The sequence below is a fragment of the Taudactylus pleione genome, unplaced genomic scaffold, assembly GCF_031769625.1.
Source record: "Taudactylus pleione unplaced genomic scaffold, aTauple2 ptg002131l, whole genome shotgun sequence".
In the NCBI taxonomy this organism is placed as follows: domain Eukaryota; kingdom Metazoa; phylum Chordata; class Amphibia; order Anura; family Myobatrachidae; genus Taudactylus; species Taudactylus pleione.
In genome coordinates this window covers 86,472-112,385 of record NW_028286525.1, presented here as the reverse complement: position 1 = coordinate 112,385, position 25,914 = coordinate 86,472, and the positions used below count along the sequence as shown (strand labels likewise).

The window sequence follows — 25,914 nt, the reverse complement described above, 5'->3', positions numbered from 1 at the left end:
AGAAGATTGCTTTTTCTTATTTTTTTAAACAAGGGAATATTGTGATCATTACATGGTAGCCATAAATCACAAACAATACTTAAAGAGAAGTATACCATTTATATAATAATTGAAAATAAAAAAGTACAGGCATATACTATTGTATACCTCCTGTACCGTTCGTCATATACTGGTTCCCTAATTTCTTATATTCAGTTTTATACATGTACATACTATATGTGGTCAGCATCTTCCATTCAATGACCTCTAATGGAAGCGTTCCACTTTGTAGCATACTTACAGGTGTAGCAAAGTGTCCGTACAGGATGTGCTGTGATCTTGGCCCGGTGAATAGGTCATAAGGTCCTCTTTTACCCACAACGTGCTTCAAGGTTTCATCTATGGAGCATTTTAGGTTGTAGGTTCCTGGTCCCGGCACACATTCCTGAAATATGAGCAGTGCATTAGGAAAGCAATGACACACGGCCCCTCTCATCCCATAATCACTTACATTGCTGCTTGCTGAGCCACATTTAGTCGTTTCGCTGTCCATTATACCCTTGGAGCTGGCAGACTCTGAAGCCCTCTCTTCTATGAGTGTGTGGATTCCCTGCTTTGCCGTAAGTTCCAGGTCCTGGGGTACAATTCTGTGTGGAGGACAGAAACAGGAATCATGAACAAAATAGATCACATAGCAAACATTCATCTGCATGTGACATCATTCACACACTGCCAGGAAGGGGGTACAGAACTGATTCAGGTGTCTATTTATTAAGATGAGAAAAGTCCTTTCTCTGGTGTTTTCACCAAAGGGCTTTTCTGTGCTTTTATTACATTATTAACAGATTAGCACCAGTGAAATCAGTGTGTGAGGCTTACCCCCGCCCCTATAAATCTCTATGGAGATGGCAGCTTACTGTAATTTATTCAGATTGCGTTACACTGTACCCGACAACGGGGACATGCAAAAATGGAAATACTTTGCTTCGCCAGCGTCGGGTCAAGCTACCGTGTAAAACAGAGGGGGCGCTGCCAGGGCATGCTTATATTACTGTGACCGTTCGCCGGCAGCACTAGGCTGGGAATTGGTTAATCGGTCCCATAAATGCACAGTGTGTACCTAGAACTAGCCTACAGTTTGGCTGACCCACAATGTGTAGAGGATCATTGTGCATATTCCTAGAACTCCTCTATCACTGTTTAACATGCTCTACCTTTAATTCGTCCTTGAATCGCACATCTTTAGTGTTACACAGTCCTCGCACGCTGGCAGGTTTCTTTTCCATTAGCTCCAGAAATGACTTTATGTTGTATCGACCCGGCCCCATGTTTTGCTTCTAAAGTAATCAAGCATACAAACGTTTCAGAAAATTGATTCATGTTTCCCAGAGTGTAAATTACAGCTTCACCTCACCAGCAAACGGTTCCTCTCCCATGTTTCCTTGTACAGGACATGTGGCATCACAGTCAGCCGTTCTGTTTCTTCTGCTCTTTTCCATCCAGGCGTAGATGCAACTCGCTCCAGAACGAAAGGATTATAGGGATTATAGGTTCCAGGCCCTAAACGTCTTGCCTGGATTAAATCACAGTCTTTTTACAGATACAATTTATGTCCAACATTCACATTCTTACTTAAAAATAAGAAAAAACGTGAAAAATGTTTTCTTTCTCAAGAAAAACATATAGAGAAAACCAGTCTTACCCTATAAAATACAGCCCTGCAATCAACAGAGGCTTAGGTAGATGAGGGACAGAGGGGGTAAGTGGTGTCCTGTGACCTCTAAAAGGACATTATTGTTATTCGGATGTAGCCTTGAACTGTACATCTTTCATAAACTTTCTTGAATCTAAAATCAACTTCATCAACTAGATCTTATTTAATAACATGGTGCAATGAGCATGAACTGTTTCAATCCACAGCAACCAACCAGATATCACTTTACAGGACTCTAGAGACACAAATTAATTTATGTAGTTGCCATTGGCTACTGCATGTTCCCCTCCTAATATTTTATGAAATATGTTCTTTAGAGTTTCTTAGCCAGTGGTGTATCATATATGTACTCACTGTCTCTGAAGTTGCCCTCTTGCAGTAAGGTACTTGTGTGTAGGAACCAGGTTTCTTAAATTCAGGATAAACCGCAGATACATCAAATCTATGGGATAAGATAGAAAATCTAAATGTAACTATTTATGTAAAAAAATGTATTTGTTGTTCACTCATTGGTTCGTGGCTAAAAAGTGTGTAAACATTAAAGAACAGTGGGGCCTGATTCACTACGGATAACTATTGCAATCGCGGCTGCGATTACGCACACAGGTGTGCTGAAACAATATGCTAATGAATGCTATCGCAATGCCGTCGCACAGCCAACATAAAGACGCCCACTACCGCTATGTCACATCCGTAATACCTTGCAGTGCTGTGTATACATCGGGAACATCGAGTAACATCGGCCCCTCACGCACAATTACAGCAGGTATGACCTTACTCATAAATTGCTCGTTGCACGCAGTGAGTACTCAAGCTGTGTATGCCGTCGCAGTGGACAATTTATGCACGTCCATGCAACGGCGTTCAAACGGACAGGCACGCCAACGTTTCTCCAGCCACTCCTCCATCACCACCCCCAAACACCCTCCTGTCCTTCAGTCTGTGATGGCTTTGTATCGATCGCAATGCTAACTCACGTACGCGCACTGCAATGCATACGAAGTACGTACCATCGGCCGATTTGCGATCCGTAATGAATCAGGCCCAGTGACCGCAAGCCATGACTGATTCTACATAAGTAACTAATTGCTTCCTGACCATATGATAGAGGTTCCCAAACTCCGCCATACAGTCCATGTTTTAAGGATATCCATGCTTGAGCACAGGTGATCTACCGTATATACTCGAGTATAAGCCGAGTTTTTCAGCACAAAAAATGTGCTGAAAAAGTACCCCCTCGGCTTATACCCGAGTCAAGTGTAGCGCTGACCGGACGGAGTTCGGTCAGCGCTACACACTGCCAAACACACAGCCGCCGGAGCCGGCTGCTGCGTGTTTGGTGTAATCAGCAGCGGCTGAGAGTCTGTCAGACTCTCAGCGGCTGCTGCTGCCCCCACTGCGGGAGCCATCTTCCGGCTCCCGCAGTGGGTGATGGGAGACAAGTCGTCATGACGACGTCTCTCCCATGAAAGCGGCCGGAGGAGCGGACAGCGGCGGGACCAGGAGCGGGATTTTCAGGTAAGTGTTTTTTTTTTTTATTCTTGTTAAGTCTCTCTCTACTGCGGGGGGGGGGGGGGGGGGGGGGACGACTGTATAAATCACCGGGACTCTTGGAAATGGTTGCACCAGTTGTTTAGCAGATTAGAACTTAGATGCTGATTAAGTACCGCCGTGTGTAAAGTGGAATCCAGTTCCGACTTATATATTAAAGTAGGGTCATATGTTAATTTTTCATATACTGCAGTGTCCAAAAGTTGATTATCTAATTCCTGTTTGTACTGGAGAATATTTTGAATATTCAGGATTGAGGATGTTCATGGACACCATTGTTAATACACCGCTATTTAAGGTAAGCTTCCTTATTTGTCACACTTTTGCACCCTGATGACAAGACCGCCCAGGTCTTGAAACGTTGGCGAATAAAGTCACTTTTCTTCATTTATAAAGACCGTGGAGTGCCGCCTGTAGCTGTTTTCTGACAGACATCGCATTTTTACATACATACACATATATATATATATATATATATATATATATATATATACACACTGTACAAAAAAAATAGGCAGCACTCGGAGACTGGATAAGACTCGTGAAACCCTCAGCCGAGGGACTTTTAATCAATCATAGGTCGACGTTTCGGGGTCTTGCACCCCTTCCTCAGGACAGCAGAATAACACAATTCAAACAAACAGACATATTTATATCATAACTACTCACCACTAAACAGGCGCCATGCACACCTGAGCTCCGTCCAGCAGCCGCACTTCCGGTCGCGGCAAGTCCGCAAAAACCGGAAGTGACAATTAGATATCAGGTCTAAAAAATTTGAGAGGAGAGGGTATCCGGTGGAAGAATTGATTAAGGCTAGACAAAAAGCATTGTCTGAGTAGGGAAGAGTTATTGAGAATTGATCCTAAGGACAAAAAGCTAAATCAGCTACCATGGGTCCATGAATACGATGTTAAGAGCAAATATACCAACAAAAGAGCTAAGAAGTTATGGCCCATTATTACATCTGATCCAGAGCTAAAGTGTTTGCACAATACTAAACTATTACCTAGCTATACCAGAGGGAGAAATATCAAAGATCTGGTGGTTAAAACTGATGTGACAAATTTTTTAAAACCTATGCCTAAGCCCAATTTCTTGACACGTAAAGATGGATGTTTTAAGTGCCTAGGGTGCACGACGTGTTCATATCTTGAGACCGGGGATACCATACTCCATCCATACTCGGGGAAAAGATATAAAATTAAGTGGCCTTTGACATGTACCTCTAGATTCATCATCTATGTTATTATATGCCCATGTGGCCTATATTACATAGGCAAAACTGAATGCCAATTTAAAATCAGAATGGCTCAACATAGATCGGCAATTAGAACAGCTATCTCCACTAATGGTAGTGAACAACCGGTAGCACGCCACTTTGCGCATAACAAACACAGTATAGCGACCCTCAGATATAAGATTATTGACCATGTACCCTTGTCACTAAGGGGTGGTGATAGAGGAAGGAAACTCCTGCAATTGGAGACACAGTGGATCTGTAGATTGGATACTCTTTTTCCTCGAGGGTTAAATGACTCTTTGGGTCTTATTAATTTCTTATAAATTTGTGTAATTTTGGATGGCTTTATATGCCAATGTTGTGGATCTTCTATGACATGAATATGTTCATTAAGGATTGTATATGCATTTAAATTTGGTAGTAGTGGTGTTTTTTTGCCCACTAGATGGCTCCATTTCTCCATTATGTAGTATTGATTTTTTACTTGTCATATTGATGACAATAAGAGGCAATGTCATTAGTGGCAAAATGTTTTTTATAGTGTTACTAATGCATTTTTTATCTTTAGTTATATGTCCACGTTAGAATATGTGTATTTTATTTGAGTATTTATATGTATGTGTATTCACTTTACACTTTTTGTAAGTATCACTTTTTATACACAACAAAGTTTGTATAATCCTTTCTGTGCATGATATTTGTACGCAGATCTTATGTTTTTTACACAGTGTACATGTGCTGAGATATATACACTTTATGGATCTATTGCATTATGATAATGACTAAGTTTGTTCACGATCGCACTGTGTATGTTATTGCAGGTTGCCATGGCGCTGGGTCCCGCCCGGGTGACGTCACTTCCGGTTTTTGCGGACTTGCCGCGACCGGAAGTGCGGCTGCTGGACGGAGCTCAGGTGTGCATGGCGCCTGTTTAGTGGTGAGTAGTTATGATATAAATATGTCTGTTTGTTTGTATTGTGTTATTCTGCTGTCCTGAGGAAGGGGTGCAAGACTCCGAAAGGTCGACCTATGATTGATTAAAAGTCCCTCGGCTGAGGGTTTCACGAGTCTTATCCAGTCTCCGAGTGCTGCCTATTTTTTTGTACAGTGTGTATTGGGGGTGCTGTCCTCCTAATAAGGAAGGCACCGGAGCAAGGTGTGGGCTGTTTGTCCAAGTTACACTGCGTGAAGGAGTGCCGGAGTTGTTGCTTATATATATCTATACACACACACGTATAATACGAGGGCAAATAGCACCCTGCCCTCCAGGAGGGCAAAAAGCGCCCTGCCCTCACAGCCTGCGGGTGCCGTCTTCACCCGCGGGACGCAGTGTCCCGCAGGGGGAGAAATGTGCGGTGACCCAGTCACCGCCGGAGAATAGACGCCGGGTAGCATCTATTCTCCCTCTCTGCAGCGCTTGGGGGCTGCCCGGCGTGTCCGTAAGTGCCGGGCACGCCCCCAAGTATGACGAAAAGGGGACGCGTCTTATACACACACCCCCTTTTTGGGCGCGCGCACAACGTTGCCCTCTCTAGCTCCGGCACCCTGCCTGCCGCCGGAGCTAGAGTGAACACTAGGACACTAATATATATATATATATATATATATATATACACCCACACAGGACACTATAGAATTATATATATTTCTGCTGGTGCCTACCTGGTGCTGCAGTACTGTACAATAATATTGGGCAGTTTGCTGCTGGGCGCTGGCAGCCTGGCTCAGTGCTGCATTACATCTGCTGCCTGGTCTGAAGTCTGAGGCTGACGGCGCAGGGGCTAGAGACAGAGCAAAGGCTCCGTCAGCCATTTTTTTTTTTTTAACTCCATCAAGCATCCAGCTGCCTGATCGCATGGAGGGGGATCAGATATTGAAGGGCGGGCTGAGTGTGAACTGACCTGGCGTCCCGGCAGCCCAATCCACCCCCATCCACCCCCGGAATCAGTCCAGGAGGGGCGCATACATAGCACCAGGACTCAGGGAACATTGAAGACTGGAGGCGGAGCAGCAGACTGGGCCGGCCAATGACATCGCCGGCACAGGACCCAGGCAGCTGCCGCAGCCTCTAGCATTGTGAGCCATATTCAAGTAGAGGTGTAGTTTTCACCTGTCCGACTGTTCGCTTCATTCGCCTGTTTCAGAGGCGAATTTATTCCATGCTCGTCCCCGCTTTTCGCCTAATTCAATTGCAAGACAGGCGAAAACGGAAATAGGCGACTGCGGAACAGGCGAAAAATACTGAAAGAATTGGGGAAATGAGTCTGTACCCCAGAAAAAGATACATTAACCTAGGGAATCAATATAAATGTGTACTAATAGCCCTAATAAGACTATTTTGGGTACTTAAGTTGTGTAAATTGCTTGCTATTAGCGTCTTTGTAAAAGTGGTGAAGAATGGCATAAAGCTGTATTTTTTGGTGAAATTAAGTAAACCAGTCAAATTTGGGGTGCTTGAAAAGGGTGCTAGCATGTTTTTATGTCTCTAAAGTGAACTTTTAAAAAACGTGAAAAATCCACCTGCTGCATGCACCTGCAATCCCAAAAACCCCTGACCCATACTTGGGGACCCCCAAGAAGTCTATTTCGATACTTTTAATGTTTATCCCCCCACTTTTTAAATTCTCACCCCAAAAATGACATGTCTTTTTTGGGGTGTTCTTAGGTTTTTGTTTCTGTTTTTTTTGCAGATTTGTCCTTTGGTGGGCTGTCCCAAGGGGTCAGAGTTTTTTCACCACGTTTACACCCCAAAATAAAGATTTTGCATTTCTTTTCACCAGCTATTGATTGGAGAATCATTTTTGGAGAATTGTTTCCACTTATGCGAAATTGTCCTGGAATTGAATTTGGCGAATTTTTTTTTAGGCAAATTTTTCACAAAAAAACAGGTGAATATGGCTTTTCGCCTCTAATTGAATTCCCCTCTATGTGTGTCTGTTTAGTTTGTCTTCTCCGCGGTTGGGTGGGAGGGAGCGGGTGTAATGGGCGCCGCCACTGGGATTCACCGGGTCTCAGCCTGCAATAGTGGCTTCTAAGAGAGGGAAGGCAATGCCCTCTCTCCAAGACAGCCTCAGCGGGCCGCCCATCAGGTCCCGACGCTCTTAGGCAGCTGCCTAAAGCTGCCTAATGGAAGCGTCGGCCCTGGAAGTGTCAGCTTATAAAACCTGCCACTACGTAAATAAAGCCCCTATAGTGCGAAGTTAGAGATCAGCTGGAGACTATGGTGTATCCCTTCATGAGTGTTGGTGCAGTATTATATACATCAATTACCAGACCATATTTCAGTTTTTCGGTTATTCCAAAAAAATATATTTTTTAAAATGCTTTTTGTGCCCTGTTGTATGACACCTGACAGGAAGATCTCAACAGAAGGACAGCACTAGAGCATTTCATGGTAAAAAAATATTTTTCTAAGTTGGTTTAATTTCACTTTATTTTTCTATAAACATTTAGTTCTAATTTTAAGTTGCATAACATATCTGCAACTGCACGTTTAAATGTATTAACATGGGTGGGAGCTTTCATACTGCTAATCCTGCCACTAGCTAAAATACACTATAGGATTTGACGGCAGATAGGAACCACTTGGCCCATCTAGTCTGCCCATTTTATTTTGGTAAAAGAACCGTATATGATGCTTTAGAAACATAGACTCTAGGGAAATAGTGCACATTTATCAACAACATAAAAAATTATATTTCCATTTAAAATTCGATTCGCTGTTTACCAAACATGAAACTGGCATTTCACCTAAAAATTTTCAAAGTGTCTTTTCAAGGTCATCAAGGCAAATTTACATCATTATTGGTAGAGTTCAGTATAAATGGACTTTGTCATTGTGTAATGTCAAAATGCCAAACTATTGGAACAGTGTGGAGGGTCAAAGAGCCTGATTCATTACGGATTGCACAGCGAAAATATGCTAATGTTTGCAATCTCAGTGCCATCGCAGCCTAAAATAAGGATGACCACTTCTCCTTACTCACATCCATAATACTTTGCAAATCTGCATAATCATCGGTAGCAACGAGTACCATCAGACCCTCACGCACACTTGCACAAGGTCAGAATTTGCTAACCTCATCGCACGCAGTGAGATCCCAAGCTGCATATGCCATCGAAGTGGCATTTATGCACGCCACTGTAATGGCGTTCAAATGCACTGGCATGTCTGAGTTTTGCCGACCACCCCCCCAATCACCACTCCCAAACACTCACTCTGTTATAGGCCTGTGTAGTCACTGCGATCGCAGTCCGATCGCAGTGACATTTGCGCACTGCAATGCAAACGCAACAATCGGCCGTCTTCGTGCATAATCGCAGTTGCGATCAGTAACGAATCAGGCCCAAAGTGCAAATAGGGGTGTGTTTACTTAATACAGAGTATTATCCTTTATTTCTTGCGCTGCTTATACATGAATGACTTACACCAATATTGTACCGTGTAAACCTTTTTTTTATCAGGAGACATCTGGGCATTATAGAACAGTTCTCTACTTGAAAGCAACTTCTATTACTATAATTGATGCTGCTATTATTCTGGTGCCATTTCAATTATAATCTATGTGATTCCCACTGTTGTCACATTCTCATTATTGCATATATTTTGCCACATTTTGGACTCAATTACTAAACATTATTTGTCCATATTATCTATTGTAGGCATTATTATTCTTTATAAATGATTGTCTATCTCCCCTTTAAAATACCTTGGGCTCATTTCAGCCATCTACTTAACGCAGGGGTGTATCTAGGGGTCCGAGCACCCCTGGCAAAGTAAAGGACCTGCGCCCCCCCTCCCGCTCCCCTCCTTTTTATAGGAATAATTATACTTTCTAATTATAACTTAAATATTTGCAAATAAAAACAAAATTAATCAGTTTTAAAAGAACTAAAAAACTCTTTATGAAGCTATCTGGGGCTGCTATGAATAACAGGCACACAGGAAATTAACTACTGCACAAACTTCTTACCCCGTTACCCTCCTGCTCATCCCCCTTACTACACTATGGGTGGTATTCAATTGTTATAGTGCTCCCAATCTCCCGTCTAAAGTGACAGGAGATCGCAGGGCGCTTTCCAATTGTTGCAGTTTTTCGCGCTGATCGCGCCCAAAGTGTTCAGGTTTAGCCGTGTAAAGCAGCTTCCCCCGACCAAAGTGCTGGGTGCGACCGCGAAAAGTGATGTTTGGGTGCCCAAACAGGTCACTTTTCGCACATTTCAGCTCGCAACCCGCTGGGGCTGCGAGGGGCGTAACAATTGAATACCGCCCTATAAGGACAAAGCTATCAGGGGCTACCCACTCCACTTACTTGGGTTGCAGATTGCTGGCAGGTCTCTGGTGGGCTGGAAGACCGCTGGGCCCTGTCACTGGTAAGCGGGCTGCTGGGCTCCCTGGCTGGTGCTGGCTGCTGGGCTCCCTGGCTGGCAGGTTGCTTGTCTAACCAGATGCAGCATGCAGACTCAGCATAGGGAAGTAGAATCCATGTGCAGGTGGAACGCATAATTCCTTTCTACTTCCCTTCCTGTGTACACACAGCACAAGTCCACTCATCACTATACAGGCAATCATTTGTCCAGTAGCCTGTCATTTAAAGTTTGTCCCACCCCCACCATTGGACCTTATCCAATCAGCGTGGGGTGTAGTGGACGGGTGACAGAGAGGACAGAGACAGAGACAACTTCAAGTACTGTATGTAATTTATGTGTTTAACACTTTGCTGCCAGCCAATTTTATGCGTTGGGGAGGAGGATTTGTGCTATAGAAGCTGCTGCCTGTGACTAAGAGCAGACGCTGCCTCTTGCCTGTCTGCTCTAAATCAGTGATCCCCGCAGCAGCAGTACACACACGATACACAGAGCAGTCAGGGAGGAGGGAGGACGGGCTTAGGCTGCTCAGCTCCAGGACAGCGTGTCCTGTCATGCTGCAGCTACATTGTTTCACATACATGATAGAAGAACTAACCAGCCAGCTGCTGTGTGTGTGTGATAGCGCTGGATGTAGATACGCCCCTGACTTAACGATACATTAAAGAAAGTTAGGCTGTAACATTATAGACCTTCTCATACACCAAGGTGTGCTGTTATGTCTCTGTTTGCTTTAGTTTCCCACTGTCCCAAAAGCATTATATTCCCGCAGCCTGTGCGTCCTGGGCTGGACATTTGTACCTGGCCTCCTGGCTGCCGAAGGGAGCTCCACTAAACTTCTTCTTCTCCGCCATACCTGCGCCTGGTCACCATAACAACGGAGACGCCTGTCTCCTTCCCTGCTACTACCGCATCACGTGATGACACTCACTAGCCAATCAGAGCACTGGCACAGTGGTGTGACGTCAGATGCCATGCAGCGTCCTATGTGTGTTAGCGCCTGTCTCCTCATAACCTGCAGATGATGTCTCCTCCTGCCCTGGCTAGTGGCTACCTGTCAGTGCATTTTACTGTGATTGCTCTACAGAGAATATGAACTGCTTTATGTACCTTCCCACAAATACTGAGCCGGCCCTAGGCATACTAAGCAAATGCCTAGGGCGACTGAAACGCCTTGGGGCGGGGAGGCATTCCAGGGCTCTGATGCTGCCCCCACACCCTTCGCGACGCTGCCTCACCCCCTCCCCTCCCGTTGCAGCTCCGATCGGGCACTACAGTACGGTAGTCAGCCAGTCAGGTGACTGACTGTGAGCCAGGTCAGAAGAATGAGCGTCTGCATAGAAGCTCATTCTGGCTATTGGCTGCAGTAGGAGAGAAGATGGCCGCGGAGGGTATGCTGCGCATGCCCAGTCACGGCCACTCTTCCCATGTGCCTTTGCGGAGCAGAGCCATGTGTGACCTCACGGCTCTGCTCCCAGACTAACCGCCGGCGCTCCACCCGCATTGCCCAGCGCCCAGCCCTTGCCCAGCAGCATTACCTGCATCAAAAAGTAAGTGTAACCTGCGTAGGCAGGCAATGTTGGCAGAGAGGGGGGCTGAGCTGTCATATATATATATATATATATATATATATATATATATATCCCCCAAAAAAACAACAATGTCATAGATATGTGTGTGTGTATTTATATCTATCTATATATAGATAGATATACATACACACACACAAACATATCTATGATATCTTTGTTTTTTTGGGGATATATATAGATATATATCTATAGATATTTATAATATATATATATGTTGACAATGGATCAGCGGCACTCAGGAGTCTTTAAAAGTTAGTGAAGAAAAGGAACCTGTGTGTGTTCCTGAAGACGGGGTCACTTGACCCCGAAACGTCGAAATAAAGACACCTTTTCTTCACTAACTTTTAAAGACTCCTGAGTGCCGCTGATCCATTGTCGACTTCATTGAGGGGAGTGATCTCTACCCTCTGAGGGCACCTGGAGCAAGGTATATACCCTGACTAGGGTTTGCAGAGTGCCGGGCCATTTGCATATTATATATATATATCTATATATATATATATATAATGTATCTCAAATAGATATATATATATAGATAGAGATCTCTCTCTCATCTATCTCAAATGAAGTAATTGCAGCACTCTGTGGACTTCAAGGAAATAACCACGGCACAAGGCATAGGGCCGTATTCAATCACCCGATTTTTCGGCGATATTATCGCCATCATGTAAAAATGGAGAAAACTTTCCTTCATTTTTAAAAAGGTGGAAAATGGGCAAAATCCCTATTTTTGTGTAAAAATGTGGGGATTTCTTACAGAGCCCTTTGGACAGCCCCCCCAATGATACTTTGGCAAAACATTTTTACATAAATTGCGTGCTTTGGCGAAAAATGACAGCTGAAATTTATTTATTTTTTGTGAAAAATGCATTTAATGTATTGGGACTGGTATTTTGAAGGGACATAAAGATGCGCCAAGTGTTTTAAACATCGTACGTTGCCGGCACAGGTGGTTTTTTAGTGGTTTTAAAGAACCACCTGCGCCAGCCACGTGCGATGTTTAAAACACTTGGCGCAGCCTTATGGCCCTCCGAAATACCAGACCCGACGTTAAACACATTTTTTACGGGGAAAAAAAATTTAGACTGAAATTTCAGCGCTTGATTTTTGACAAAGTACGCAATTTACGAAATATGTTTTCGCTAAATTATCATTAGGGGGGCTGTCCAAAGGGTTCTGTAAGAAATCCCCACATTTTTACCCAAAAATAGGGATTTTGTAAATTTTTTCGCCTGCCCTAGGCTGGAGAAAAGGTTTCTCCAGTTTTTAGGTGAAAAATGTCAGTTTTTCGCAGTTTTTCACAAATCGGCCGATTCGCAAACGAAGGCGAAAACGGCCGATTTCGCCTCTGATTGAATACGGCGCTTAATGTTCGTAAAATTATGCATTGTGCTGTGGTCATTTCCTTGAAGTTCATGGAGTGCTGCGCTTCTCTGCGTTTGGGGTCAGCTTTGGTCTCTGGATGTGCACCCTTGCCGTTTATATTTTGTGGCGCCGACCTCTGTCCGTATAGTATATACATACATACATACATACAATACTGCGCACCGGCACTCCCACTATCTGTGTCATAGGGCAAGAAGCCCAATACTTGCTCTGGTGCCCTCCAAGGAGGACAGCACCCCCAAAATGTAATAGTAACAAAAGTCAGGCAGCACTCAGAGTCTCAGTAAATCCAATACCCTCACCAGAGGGATTTAATGGTCAATGGTCGACGTTTCGAGGTGATCCACCCCTTCCTCAGGACAACATAACAAAGTGAAACACATACAACAAGGCATATAAACACATAAAACAATATGCACTTACCCCACTGTACAACCATGCAACCATGGATTTACTGAGACTCTGAGTGCCACCTGACTTTTGTTACATATATATATATATATATATATATATATATATATATATTGTATATGTATATATGTAAATGTGTGTATATATAAAAGATAGCGAGAGCTATAATGACAAACAGCGGTAATCTTTGATTATAACTGTTTTCTCTAGAAAAGATGGCATAACCCCTTTAGCAAGCGCTAAAGGGGTTATACTTCATTGATAAATAGGGGCCTTAGATTGGTGGTGGGATTATTTGATAGGGAGACCAGTCAAAACTTTGCCTAGGGCACCAAATTGGCTAGGGCCAGCTCTATTGTGCAGCCTTAGAAAGTTTACCTTATGTACATATGCTTAGTCTGGGAGCCTCTGTCTGGTCTTTCCTACTGTTAGAATTGCTAGATTACATGTGACAGAGCTAACAGCATCTGACATCTCCTGAGACAGATCTCCCTTGCAGCAGCAATGTCTGTAATAAATCCCTGCTGACAAAAAGTGCTAAAACTCATGGGATAGATGCCTAGTATCGTGTAGAAAGCCCTCTAGACTGGTGAAGTGCAGCAACTCGACATGACATCGATTTCACAAGTGGACGGAAGACTTCTGGAGAGATGTGACCCATGCTGTCTGGATAGCTTCCCACAACTCCCTGATATTTGTAGATGCAGGAATGAACCTCTCCACCACGTCCCATAAATGCTAGATTTGATTTCATGTTGGGAGAACATGGTGGCCACACCATTTGTCAAATCTCTCCAGAATGCTCCTCGAACCAATACTAGACGACTTGGGACCGATGACACGGTGCATTATCCTGCTGGAATATTCCATCATTGTGGGGGTACATGAAATCCATGAAGGGCTGCAGATGGTCATAAAGCTATGCAACGTAGAGGTTAACGGTCAGTGACATTTTCAGGTGGCCCCAACCCATGCTAGATGAACACACCCCACATCATTATGAAACCACCACCAACCTAGACGGTACCTTGTTGACAACTGGGGTCCATGGCCTCATGTTGTTTGCGCCATATCTGAACCCTACTATCAGCCCGAAACAACTGGAACCGTGACTCACCGGACCACGCCACATGTTGCCAGTACTCCAGTGTCAAATTAGCTACAGTCAGGTGGATAAATATTGGGACATTGACAGAATTTTCATATTTTGGCCTCTATTCACCACCACAATGGCTTTGAAATGAAACAAACAAGATGTGCTTTAACTGCAGACTTTCAGATTTAATTTGAGGGTAATTACATCCAAATCATGTGAACGGTGTAGGCATTACAACGGTTTCTATATGTGCCTCCCACTTTTTAAGGGGCCAAAAGTAATGGGACTATCAACTCAAAAGCTATTTCATAGACAGGTGTGGGCTATTCCCTCATTATTTCATTATCAATTAAGGTCTGGAGTTGATTCTAGATGTGACACTTGCATTTGGAATCAGTTGCTGTGGACTCTCAATATGAGATCCAAAGAGCTGTCACTATCAGTGAAGCAAGCCATCATTAGGCTGAAAAATCAAAACAAACCCATCAGAGAGATAGCAAAAACATTAGGTGTGGCCAAATCAACTGTTTAGAACATTCTTAAAAAGAAAGAACGCACCGGAGAGCTCAGCAACACCAAAAGACCCGGAAGACCACGGAAAACAACTGTGGTGGATGACAAAATAATTATTTCCCTGGTGAAGAAAAACCCCTTCACAACAGTTAGCCAAATCAAGAACACTCTCCAGGAGGTAGGTGTATATGTGTCAAAGTCAACAATCAAGAAAAGACTTCACAAGTGTGAATATAGAGGGTTCACCACAAGATGTAAACCATTGGTGAGCCACAAAAACAGGAAGACCAGATTAGAGTTTGCCAAACAACATCTAAAAAAGCCATTACAGTTCTGGAACAACATCCTATGGACAGATGAGACAAAGATCAACTTGTACCAGAGTGATGGGAAGAGAAGAGTATGGAGAAGGAAAGGAACTGCTCATGATCCAAAACATACCACCTCATCAGTGAAGCATGGTGGTGGTAGTGTCATGGCGTGGGCATGTATGGCTGCCAATGGAACTGGTTCCCTTGTATTTATTGATGATGTGACTGCTGCCAAAAGCAGCAGAATGAATTCTGAAGTGTTTCGGGCATTATTATATGCTCATATTCAGTCAAATGCTTCAGAACTCATTGGACGTCTCTTCACAGTGCAGATGGACAATGACCCGAAGCATACTGCAAAAGCAACCAAAGAGTTTTTTAAGGCTAAAAAGTGGAATGTTATGCAATGGCCAAGTCAATCCCCTGACCTGAATCCGATTGAGCATGCATTTCACTTGATGAAGACAAAACTGAAGGTAAAATGCCCCAAGAACAAGCAGGAACTGAAGACATTTGCAGTAGAGGCCTGACAGACCATCACCAGGGATGAAACCCATCGTCTGGTGATGTCTATGCGTTCCAGACTTCAGGCAGTAATTGCCTGCAAAGGATTTGCAACAAAGTATTAAAAGTGAAAGTTAGATTTAGGATTGTTTAGTTTGTCCCATTACTTTTGTCCCCTTAAAAAGTGGGAGGCACAAATAGAACCGTTGTAATTCCTACACCATTCACCTGATTTGGATGTAATTACCCTCAAATTAAATCTGAAAGTCTGCAGTTAAAGCACATCTTGTTTGTTTCATTTCAAAGCCATTGTGGTGGTGAATAGAGGCCAAAATATGAAAATTCTGTCAATGTCCCAATATTTATTCACCTGACTGTACGTCAAGAGCCCAGGTGAGGCGCTGTGTCTGGTGTCGTAGTGTTAATGGGCACTCTGGTGGGTCTTTTGCTGCCATATCTCACAGATGCTAAAGATCGCTGCATTGACCTTCTGCATTTGCGTGTCTTCTGCCAGGGGTGGATTGGCTGTTGGAGTCAGCAGGAAGATTCCCGGTGAGCCGAGGCAGCCTGCAGTGGGGCCGGACCACATTAAATTACACACGGCAGGCTAAAGTGTGAGGCCAGGCATATATTACAGTCTGCAGTCATCCTGCGGGGCTGAGGGGCGGGCTGACAAATGAGGTGGGCGGAGCTAAGTGGGCCGGAAAGTGCTCTACAAAGCTCCGTACACACGGACCGATCAGCCAGCGATAACGATATCGCTGGCTGATCGTCCTGGTGTACTGGATGATCGATATCGATCATCCAGCACACCAATGACTATAGCGAGGTCCCTATAGTAACCTGCTTGATATCGAGCAGGTTGGCCAGCATGCATGGCCGATGGACGGTATCGCTATCGTCCATACGTGCCCGCACATCGCTGATCGTTGGTAGGCAAAAAATGATCGATAACGATATGAACGATATCGTTATTGTTCAAATCGTTCATTTAAATTGCTGCGCGTATACGCAGCATACGTCAGTCAGCCGGTTGTGCTGGGAGGCCACGCTGACAGATGAGCTGGGCGGCAGATGGAGCTGAGGGGTATAAAGGAAGGGTAGTGGATAGATCCCTTTCATTATTTGTACCCTGACATTAGTTACTGTCCAATGTCATTCCTTACTGCACTCAATCCACGTCACTTCCATAGTGTTCACTCTAGCTCCGGCGTGACGCAGGGCCGGAGCGAGAAGGGGGCGTGGTCATCAAAAAGGGGGCGTGTCTATAAGACGCGTCCCCTTTTCGTCACTCTTGGGGGCGTGCCCGGCACTTACGGACACGCCGGGCAGCCCCCAAGCCCTGCAGACAGAGAGAATAGATGCTGGGCGCATACGCCCGGCGTCTATTCTCCGGCGGTGACCGGGTCACCGCAAATTTCTTCACCCGCGGGACACTGCGACCCGCGGGTGAAGACGGCTCCGGCAGGCTGTTAGGGCAGGGCGCTTTTTGCCCTCCTTCTGGAGGGCAGGGCGCTTTTTGCCTTCCAGAAGGAGGGCAGGGCGCCGCGCCCCGCTAAAACAGCCTAGCGGGAACGCTACTTCCTAGTACATATATTGAAGGGGATCTAAACACTCCCATAAAGGAAAGTAAAGGAAGCGCCAGGGCACAGATCTGACAGATGGGCTGCTGGTGCTGATGATCGCAGCTGCAGCCTGCCTCTCGCTCACAGCCACATGTCTCTGTCTGTGAGTCAGAAGCCGCTTGGGCTGGGATCGTTAGCACCAGTGGCCCCTCAGTTTTGATCATTAGACCCAGCCAGATTTTAGATGGGGGCATTGGTGGTGTGTGCTCTCCTCCCCCACTCTTGCAGGGGACTTTAGTCTCACTGTCCGGCTGAGTTTCACTTTCCTCTCCCGACTACTCTGCATGATGCCCCACCCCAAGGTCCCCCACAGCTCCTCCTTTCTCCTCCGCCCCCTACTTCCCCTCGCTGGGCTAAATAGAGGCACTCAGACGTTCCTCACCTGTGCCTCTCCACCTACCCACCCCACGTGTTCCCCTAAACCGCCACCAATGTGTGCCCCCGCCACCGTTATATGCTGTGCCTCTGCCCCTCCCCTTACAGGTATGCCTCATTCCTGTTTCCCATCCTTTGCCACATTTTCCTTCTGTCCTCCTCTATCTGTGCCTCTGATACTTCCCCCTGCTATGTCTCTGCCCCCTTTGTCATCTGTACCTCTGCAACCATCTCCATTTGTCCCTATGCTTCTTTCCCCATCTAGTACCTCTGCTACCTCATCATGTGTGCATATTCCACCTCCCCATGGCTGGTGTCTGCCATCAGAAGTGGTGCAGACCATAGAAATACAGGTGTGTACAGCACCACTTCATTCATCTAAAGGATGGCAGCTAAGCACAATGTTATGTTAATAATAATTTTATATTTCTATTTTATGTATTATTATTATTATTATTATTATTATTATTATTATTATTATTATTATTATTATTATTGACCGGACAGGAAAATTAAAGGAAAGGATGGCGGTCCACAGATCAGCCATCCGGGCAGCACTGGTGTTAGTGAACAACCGGTGGCAAGCCACTTTCTAGAATATAATCATCCCCTTACATCGCTAAAATACAGAATGATAGACCACATCCCTCCACTTAAACATAGGGGTGATCTGGGCAAGATGCTGCTTAGACGGGAGGCACAGTGAATTTTAAACTCGATGTTGTCGCTCCTTGGGGCCTAAATGTAAGTATTTCGTACTCATGTTTTCTGTGACAGTTAGACTGGCTTGGACGGCTGGGTTGCAGACCAGAGAGAGGTGCCTATGGATGCAGTCTCCTGGTTCGGTCCCCATACATACTTCTGGCCAATATGTTTCTTCTGGGACTATTCCCTCATTGACATCAATGATAGTGACATGAATATGTGTTGCTTTCCTCATATGGTGTATACTACATACTATACTTTTTGATATTATATTTTTCTTTATGGCTGCTCTATCCTATTGACAGGACCCCCGGCAGGAGGCTGAGCATGGTGAAGGGGAGCACATATAAATGGTGAATACACACTTATTCTTTATTTCTGATGAAAATGTTGGTTTAAACATTGAAACGTTGACATACCAAAGGCTGCTGTTTTATTCTTTTGAGAAACCCTGAGTGCCGCAGTCAATACCTGCATACATCCTCATGTTGGAGACATGACATAATGAGAGCAGCGGGGTGAAGTATAGAATTAGAGAGAGTGCCGGTATGCACTGAAAAAAAACAGCACTTCAAATAACTATGCCAAAATGTAATTTATATATAATGCATGCTCATAAAACAGCCTCCAGTATTATTCTTCAGTCACAAATCAAAGTGCTACATGCAGAAAATACCAGTTAATACTTAACGGACTTCATCTGCCTGGAGCCGATACAACAGCAATTGATCATGATATATAGATAGCCCGACGGCCGCTTCGGTGGCCACTGGCATATTCATCACAGTTAAACAATAACACACACTACTTGTTTTTAGTGCATACTGGACTTTTTCATTTATCACCTATGACTGAGCACCCATCATTCATTTGATTATTGAGTATGCAGGATTTGACTGTATCTTTATATATATCGTGGTCTGCCGCTTCAAATACCAAACCTTTAACTGCAGACGGTGCCTTCACATAAAATCCAATAAGTATGTCATAGGTGCAGCACTCATCCATAAAGAACCACTCCACTCACAGTTCGTTTCAGTGCTTTAATGCACTATCTTCAGGATGCAAAAGAAGACTAATATAGGGTTAAGGTGCATACACATAGTCAGATCTTCCTTCAGATCTGTACAATAACGATTTTAAAAATCGTTCATATCTGAAGGAAAATCTGACATATCTGACATGTTGGTCAGATGAACGATGCGCGTTCCCGCTTGTCAGATAACGATATCTGACATCTGATGTCTTTGCAGTCAGATTTGGACGATTCCATTCATTTTAATGCAGTCAGAAATCGTTCAAATCATTGGTAAAATCGTTTAATTGTTCATTTGACACATCTGACCGTGTGTATGCACCATTAGAATACCTAGCGTTCCCGCTAGGCTGTTTTAGCGGGGCGCGGCGCCCTGCCCTCCTTCTGGAGGGCAAAAAGCACCCTGCCCTCCAGGAGGAGGGCAAAAAGCACCCTGCCCTAACAGCCTGCGGGAGCCGTTCTCACCCGCGGGACGCAGTGTCCCGCGGGTGGACAAACATGCGGTGACCCGGTCACCGCCGGAGAATAGACGCCGGGCGCCCTGCCTGCCGCCGGAGCTAGAGGGAACACTAAATACCATAGATTATTATGGTACCATGATGGGATGGAATTTATCCTTATCTTTTCTCTGACTATTACCCTAACATACAGGTGTATTCAGGGGGTTTCCAATGCCTCACTTCTATAGAACTAAGTATTTGTGAGGTTTGTCACATACAGGAGTTCGTTGCACTGTGCCATATTTGGGCTGTGGGCTCATGCTGCTTAGCCAAGCATAAGACAAGACCAGTATTTTGCATTGCTACTAGTATCCTACAATAACACAGAGGTTGCATTATACCCAGTGCCATATTGTGTGCAATTTACTCTGCAGCTATGTTTAGCAAAGGCAAGAGTAACAACAGGCATCTACTCACATACTGCTATCTTGCAAGTTATGTGCTGCAGGCTTAAGTGAGGAGGATTTCATACAAGATGGGCTATGTAGTAAGTATTATACTCCACCTGGCCCATCAGACAGAGCCGGTGCTAGGGCCCTCCTGAGCTTAATTTTCTCCAAGGTACTAGCCACTATTGCGGACCGCATAGCGGATCTGGCTGTAATTCCCCCTATGGGGTTATCACAGCAGGCAGTAATGTCCCCTTTGGGGTTGCCTCAACAGGTTCAGGCGATACAAGCCCCCTGTACTGCCACCATGGGTAGATGTACTTTCTAACTCGGTGCAGAGTCTGGTGGCTACATCTAATGGCTTTCACTCCATGTTGCAGGGTAAGAAGCCCCTTCCCAGTAACCCCTTTAAGCGTCCTGTGGTATCGTCACAGTCCACGCAACTTTCAGATTCTGAGGTATCATCCGATGAGGTAAAAGATGCTGATCTCTTTAAACCTGACTCCCTTCTGGAGGAGAATGAGAGTCGGTCAAAAATAATATTCCTGCTTTGGTGCGAGCTGTCAGATCCATCTTATTAATAGAAGATGACGAGCCAGCCCCTAAATCCAAGCACCCGCTGTTTAAATGGCAGAAAGGGACTTCAGCAGATTTCCCTATATCGGATCAGCTAGCTGAACACATGGCTGCAGCCTGGCAATCGGTCTGGTAAGAGGTTTCAACCACAAAAATAGCTAACTTCATGTTACCCTTTTTCTGTGGCTCATTGTGCAAAGTCAGAAACACCCCCTGTGGATTCCCATGTTACGTGTTTAATTAAAATACGTTGCCTATTCCTATAATTACTTCCTTGAACTACATAGGAAGGTGGAAGATTGCCTGAAATCGATATGCTCTCTTTAAGGGACTGTTGCCCGCCCACCCATGGCTATCACATGGGTAGCTAAACCTATAGAGAGCTGGGCTGACGCACTTGAAAACACTTTTCCCTCAGAAGCTTCTAGGAATCAGATGTCTTTTGTTGCTCACATTCGAGATGCAGCTTCCTATATTGGTGAAGCAACCTTAGATGCCAGTCTCCTAACCTCCACAGTTTCGGCCGCCTCTTTGTCTGCCTGCCGTACCCTGTGGCTGTGATCATGGAAGGCAGATGTGGATTCCAGGAAAGGCCTTGAAGGATTACCCTATAATGGGGAGATCTTGTTTGACCCATTGACAAATATCGTAACCACGTTGGTAGTATCAAAAGCGGCATTTCTGCCTTCAGCTACCTCTACTACAAGGCCTCGGACTATGGCCCTGATTCAGAGCCGGACGCTCTTTCAGAGTGCTCGCTCTGGATCAGGGCCTTTTTCTTTTATTTGTGTGTGTTGGCCTCCTGGCCGCTCGCATAGCTGTGGGTGACCACCCACAGCTTTTGCGAGCGGCCAGGTGATGGTCGCGACCATCGGGCTTGTGACGAGACCCTTGAGGTAGGGTCTCGTCCATCGCAAGTCCCAGTGGACTTCCTGCTCTAATAGAGCAGGAAGTCCACCTACTGACATCACTGGTGATGTCAGTAGGGCTGCCTACAAACGGCAGGTGTTCCCTTTGGAACGCCTCCGTTTGTCAAGCCAACCCCCCCTGCCCACCTCCAAAACAGGGCGAGCTGTCAATTATAATCAACAGCCGACCTGTATTGGTACCAGACCCGTAGCGACGGAGCACCCGTCATGCGCAGGGGCCAAACATCGACCCGCTTGTGAGTGCTATGCGCTCGCGAGCGGGTCTGAATCAGGCTCTAAATCTTTTTAAGTCCTTTCCTCCTCAAGGAAAGCCTAAAGGAAATCCTTTTCTAGGCATTTGGCTTCCACGTGGGCTCCCCAAAACCAGAACCAAGCAGACGCCCTGCTTCAAAACCCGAGGATAAACCCCTTAGCCTGGTGGGACGGGCCTCCCTCTAGGGGTTCCCAGAGAAGGAGGCCGACTTCTTCAGTTCGCCCAGTATTGGTGTCAAACCACCACGGATGCTTGGAGACCATGAGAGAAGTGGTCTCTCATGGGTATGCCCTCTACTTTCTCAGACTGCCTCCCCACCAGTTTTTATACAAATCCAGAAGGCCATACAGTACTTGCTGCAAGCAGGGGTAATTGTGCCAGTCCTGCTATCTCAGCGAGGGATTGAATATAATTCTACTCTTTTTGGTTCAGAAGCCGAATAGGTCTCATCGGCTTATCCTCAAATCCCTGAACAAATCCCTAAGGGTGCTAAGGTTCAGGGTGGAAACCATATGCTCCATCATCCTAGCTATGGAGCTGGGAGACTTTATGGTATCGCTGGATATTCAGGACGAGTACATACATGTACCTATAGCGCCCTCTCATTACCGATATCTCCAGTTTTCTGCCCTTTGAACTGTCCACAGCTCCATAGGTGTTTCCAAAAATTATGGCTGTCATAGCAGCCCACCTGCATGGTCAGGGTGTCCGACTGCTACCATATCTGGGCGACTTCCTGCTATTAGCAGAATCCCCAGAGGGGCTTAAAAAGCCATCTATAGCTAATCATTGCTTTCCTTCACAAGTACAGTTGGTTAATCATCTGGAAATAAGGGCCTCCCTGAATCCCTCACATAGAATGATTCATCTGGAGGCCCTGCTGGATTCTCAGGATCAGAGAATCTTTCTGAAATCAGACAAGATCTCCACACTTCGAGTACGAGTGCACAGATGTCTTCACAGTCACCGAGTGTCGATCTACTCAGCAATGCAAGTTCTGGGATCCATGTTGTCCACCTTCGACATGGTGGAATATGCTCAGTTCCATTACAGGCCTTTGCAGAGGCTAGTTCTCTCCAGATGGAACAGGTTAAGACATCGGATCAAAGCTCAAACGATGGTGCTCTCTCCGGAGGTGCTTCTGTCTCTATCTTGGTGACTACAGACATCTATTCTAATCAAGGGTTCGCCCCTTTTGGATCCCGGACTGGGTAATCCTAACAACGGACTCTAGTCTCCGGGGCTGGGGCGCAGTGACCAGTCCGCATTCCTTTCAGGGCCGTTGGACATCAGTCCAATCAACCCTGCCAATCAACATATTGGAACTTCGAGGTGTCTACTGGGCCCTCAAACTAGCCCAGCACATACTTCACGGAAAACCTGTACAGGTTCAGTCCGACAATGCCACAACAGTGGCTTACATCACTCACAAGGAGGCACTCAAAGTCGGGCAGCAATGACAGGAGTGTCACACATTCAAACGTGGGCTGAGGGTCACCTTCCAGCCATCTCTGCTGGGTTTCTTCCGGGAGTTCTCAATTGGAAAGCAGACTTCCTCAGCCGTCACGACGTGTATTCCGGGGAATGGTCTCTTCACCAAGTGGCATTTCAACTCCTAGTGAACAGATGGGGCCTCCCAAAGGTGGACCTCATAGCCTCCCGGCACAGTCACAAACTGCCAGTGTACGGGTCCAGAACAAGAGATGCCGAGGCAACCTTTGTAGACGCATTATCAGTGAAGTGGACCTTCCAGTTTGCGTACCTATTCCCTCCAGTCTCTCTTCTTCCTCAAGTTCTTCGCAATTTCAGACAAGACGGAGGCACTGTCCGGCTAGTGGCTCCAGCTTGACCCAGGCGTCATTGGTACTCATATCTTTGGAGTCTCTCCATCAACACAGTTCCTGCTGCCTCAACGACCGGACCTGCTGTCTCAAGGTCCTTGCCTTTACCCGGACCTGGGTCGTCTGTCTTTGACAGCATGGCTCTTGGGACATCCCTCCTAAGGTCCAAAGGATTCTCTAGCTCTGTCATCAACACGATGCTTAGAGCACGTAAGCCAGCTTCTGCTAAGATCTATCACAGAGTGTGGCATAGGTATTTCCAATGGTTTCATCCCAGAGGTTACGACCTCCAGGTGTTTTGGATTTCCAGAGTCCTGGCCTTCCTTCAAGCTGGATTGGACCCTGGTCTCATTGAAAGTGCTTGTCTCTGCTCTGTCAGTATGGTTCCAACGTAGACTTGCTCCGCTAACGGATATCCACACCTTCCTCCAAGGTGTCTTATGGATTCAACCTCCCTTTGTCCCCCCAGTGGCTCCTTGGGATTTTGCAGTAGTTCTTTGGGCCCTCCATTTGAACCACTAGAGTCGGTGGAATTCAAGTGGTTGACGACTAAGACTCTTTCTCCTAGCAATTGCTTTGGCCAGGAGGGTATAAGAATTGGGGGCGCTTTCCTGTCGTCCTCCCTTTCTGATATTTCACCAGGACAGGGCGGTGCTTCACACTCATCTTGGTTTTCTACCTAAAGTTGTTTCTAATTTCCATATTAATCAGGAAATTGTTGTACCGGCCTTTCAGTCACCAGACCTCACAGCTGGTGAGGCCTCCTTGGATGTGGTCCGTGCTCTCAAAATTTATGGGACCGGACCGGTTCCCTTCGGAAATCTGATTCCTTATTCGTACTCTTTGGATTTCACAAGAGGGAATGGCCAGAAAACAAACACACTTTGGCTAGATGGCTTCGTTTGGCTATCTCTGAGGCTTATACACAGACGGGCCTGCCTGTTCCAGTTTCTGTTAAGGCTCATTCTACTCGGTCTGTGGGCTCCTCGTGGGCAGCTCGCCGTGGTGCCTCGCCTGTCAGCTGTGTAAGGCGGCTATGTGGTCTTCCATCCAGACCTTCCTGAGGTTCTATGCTTTTGACACCTTTGCCTCTCAGGATGCTTCCTTTGGGCACTGGATTCTACTCTCAGCGCAGGAGCGTCTCCATCCTTAATTGGACTGCTTTGGGACATCCCCAAGGTCAACCCTGTGGACCCCCTATGGACCCTGAAAAAGAAAATGAGAGATATGGTAAGCACTTACCCTTGTTATCTCTCTTTCTTCGAAGTCCATAGGGTCCACAGGGCACCCGCCTTGACGCACCTGGCTTCATATGGGCTGTGTTACTGGTCACTGGTTTTCCATCTCACTTTCTGTGAGTATGGTTCTTGTGTGTTCCAGTCTTCCTTCTTTCTGTTGTTCCTCCGCCGGCCTTGGCTACTTATCAACTGAGGTGCCTGTGGCTCGGGGGCGGGGTAAAAAGGAGGATGGACCAAGTGCATCCTGAGAGCTAAAACTTTTAACTGTGTGGTGCCCGTGGATCCAGATCCAGCTATACCTAAAGGTCAACCCTGTGGACTTCGAAGAAAGAGAGATAACAAGGGTAAGTTCTTACCATATCTCTCAAGCGGGTGTAGCCAGGCTGTATACAAGGTGACTATGCTGGGAGGGTATGGTGAAGGTGTGTAGCCAGGCTGTATACAAGGTGACTCTATGCTGGGAGGGTAGGATGAAGGGGTGTAGCCAGGCTGTATACAAGGTGACTCTAGGCTGGGAGCGTATGATGAAGGGGTGTAGCCAGGCTGTATACAAGGTAGGGTCTTGATCATCGCGACCATCAACCTGGTTGCTCGCTAGAGCTGTGGTGGTCACCCACAGCCCAGCGAGCGGCCAGGAGGCCGGCTCATAAAAAAGTAGCGGCCTCCCTCATTCAGAGCGAACGCTCGCATTTTGCGAGCGGCTCTGATTGAGGTCCAGTGTTTCGGTCAGCACTGATCGGGAGGAGGCCCGCCCTCATATCATGTTCCTTAGCTGGAGAG

General features: G+C 45.9%; 2 long non-coding RNA genes across 4 annotated transcripts in view; one reads left to right on the top strand and one right to left on the bottom strand.

Moving 5' to 3' along the window:
• Positions 1-567: 567 nt before the first annotated feature.
• Positions 568-10,725, bottom strand: LOC148435668 (uncharacterized). 3 transcript variants are annotated; one of them, XR_015876578.1, is made up of 6 exons: positions 10,656-10,725; positions 9,800-10,012; positions 2,048-2,135; positions 1,394-1,552; positions 1,194-1,316; positions 568-626 (listed from the first exon to the last, which is right to left on the bottom strand). It is a non-coding gene; the product is annotated as an uncharacterized LOC148435668 (long non-coding RNA). The 3 variants fall into 3 exon arrangements; XR_015876577.1 differs by lacking the exon at positions 10,656-10,725 and having other exon boundaries at positions 9,800-10,038; XR_015876579.1 differs by lacking the exon at positions 10,656-10,725 and having other exon boundaries at positions 1,394-1,498; positions 9,800-10,038.
• The window catches only part of LOC148435667 (uncharacterized), a 50,684-nt gene continuing 34,873 nt past the window's right edge, over positions 10,104-25,914 (top strand). Inside the window, exons 1-2 of the long non-coding RNA XR_015876580.1 lie at positions 10,104-10,179; positions 18,678-18,725. This is a non-coding gene — a long non-coding RNA (uncharacterized LOC148435667). The remainder of the gene's footprint in view (positions 10,180-18,677; positions 18,726-25,914) is intronic.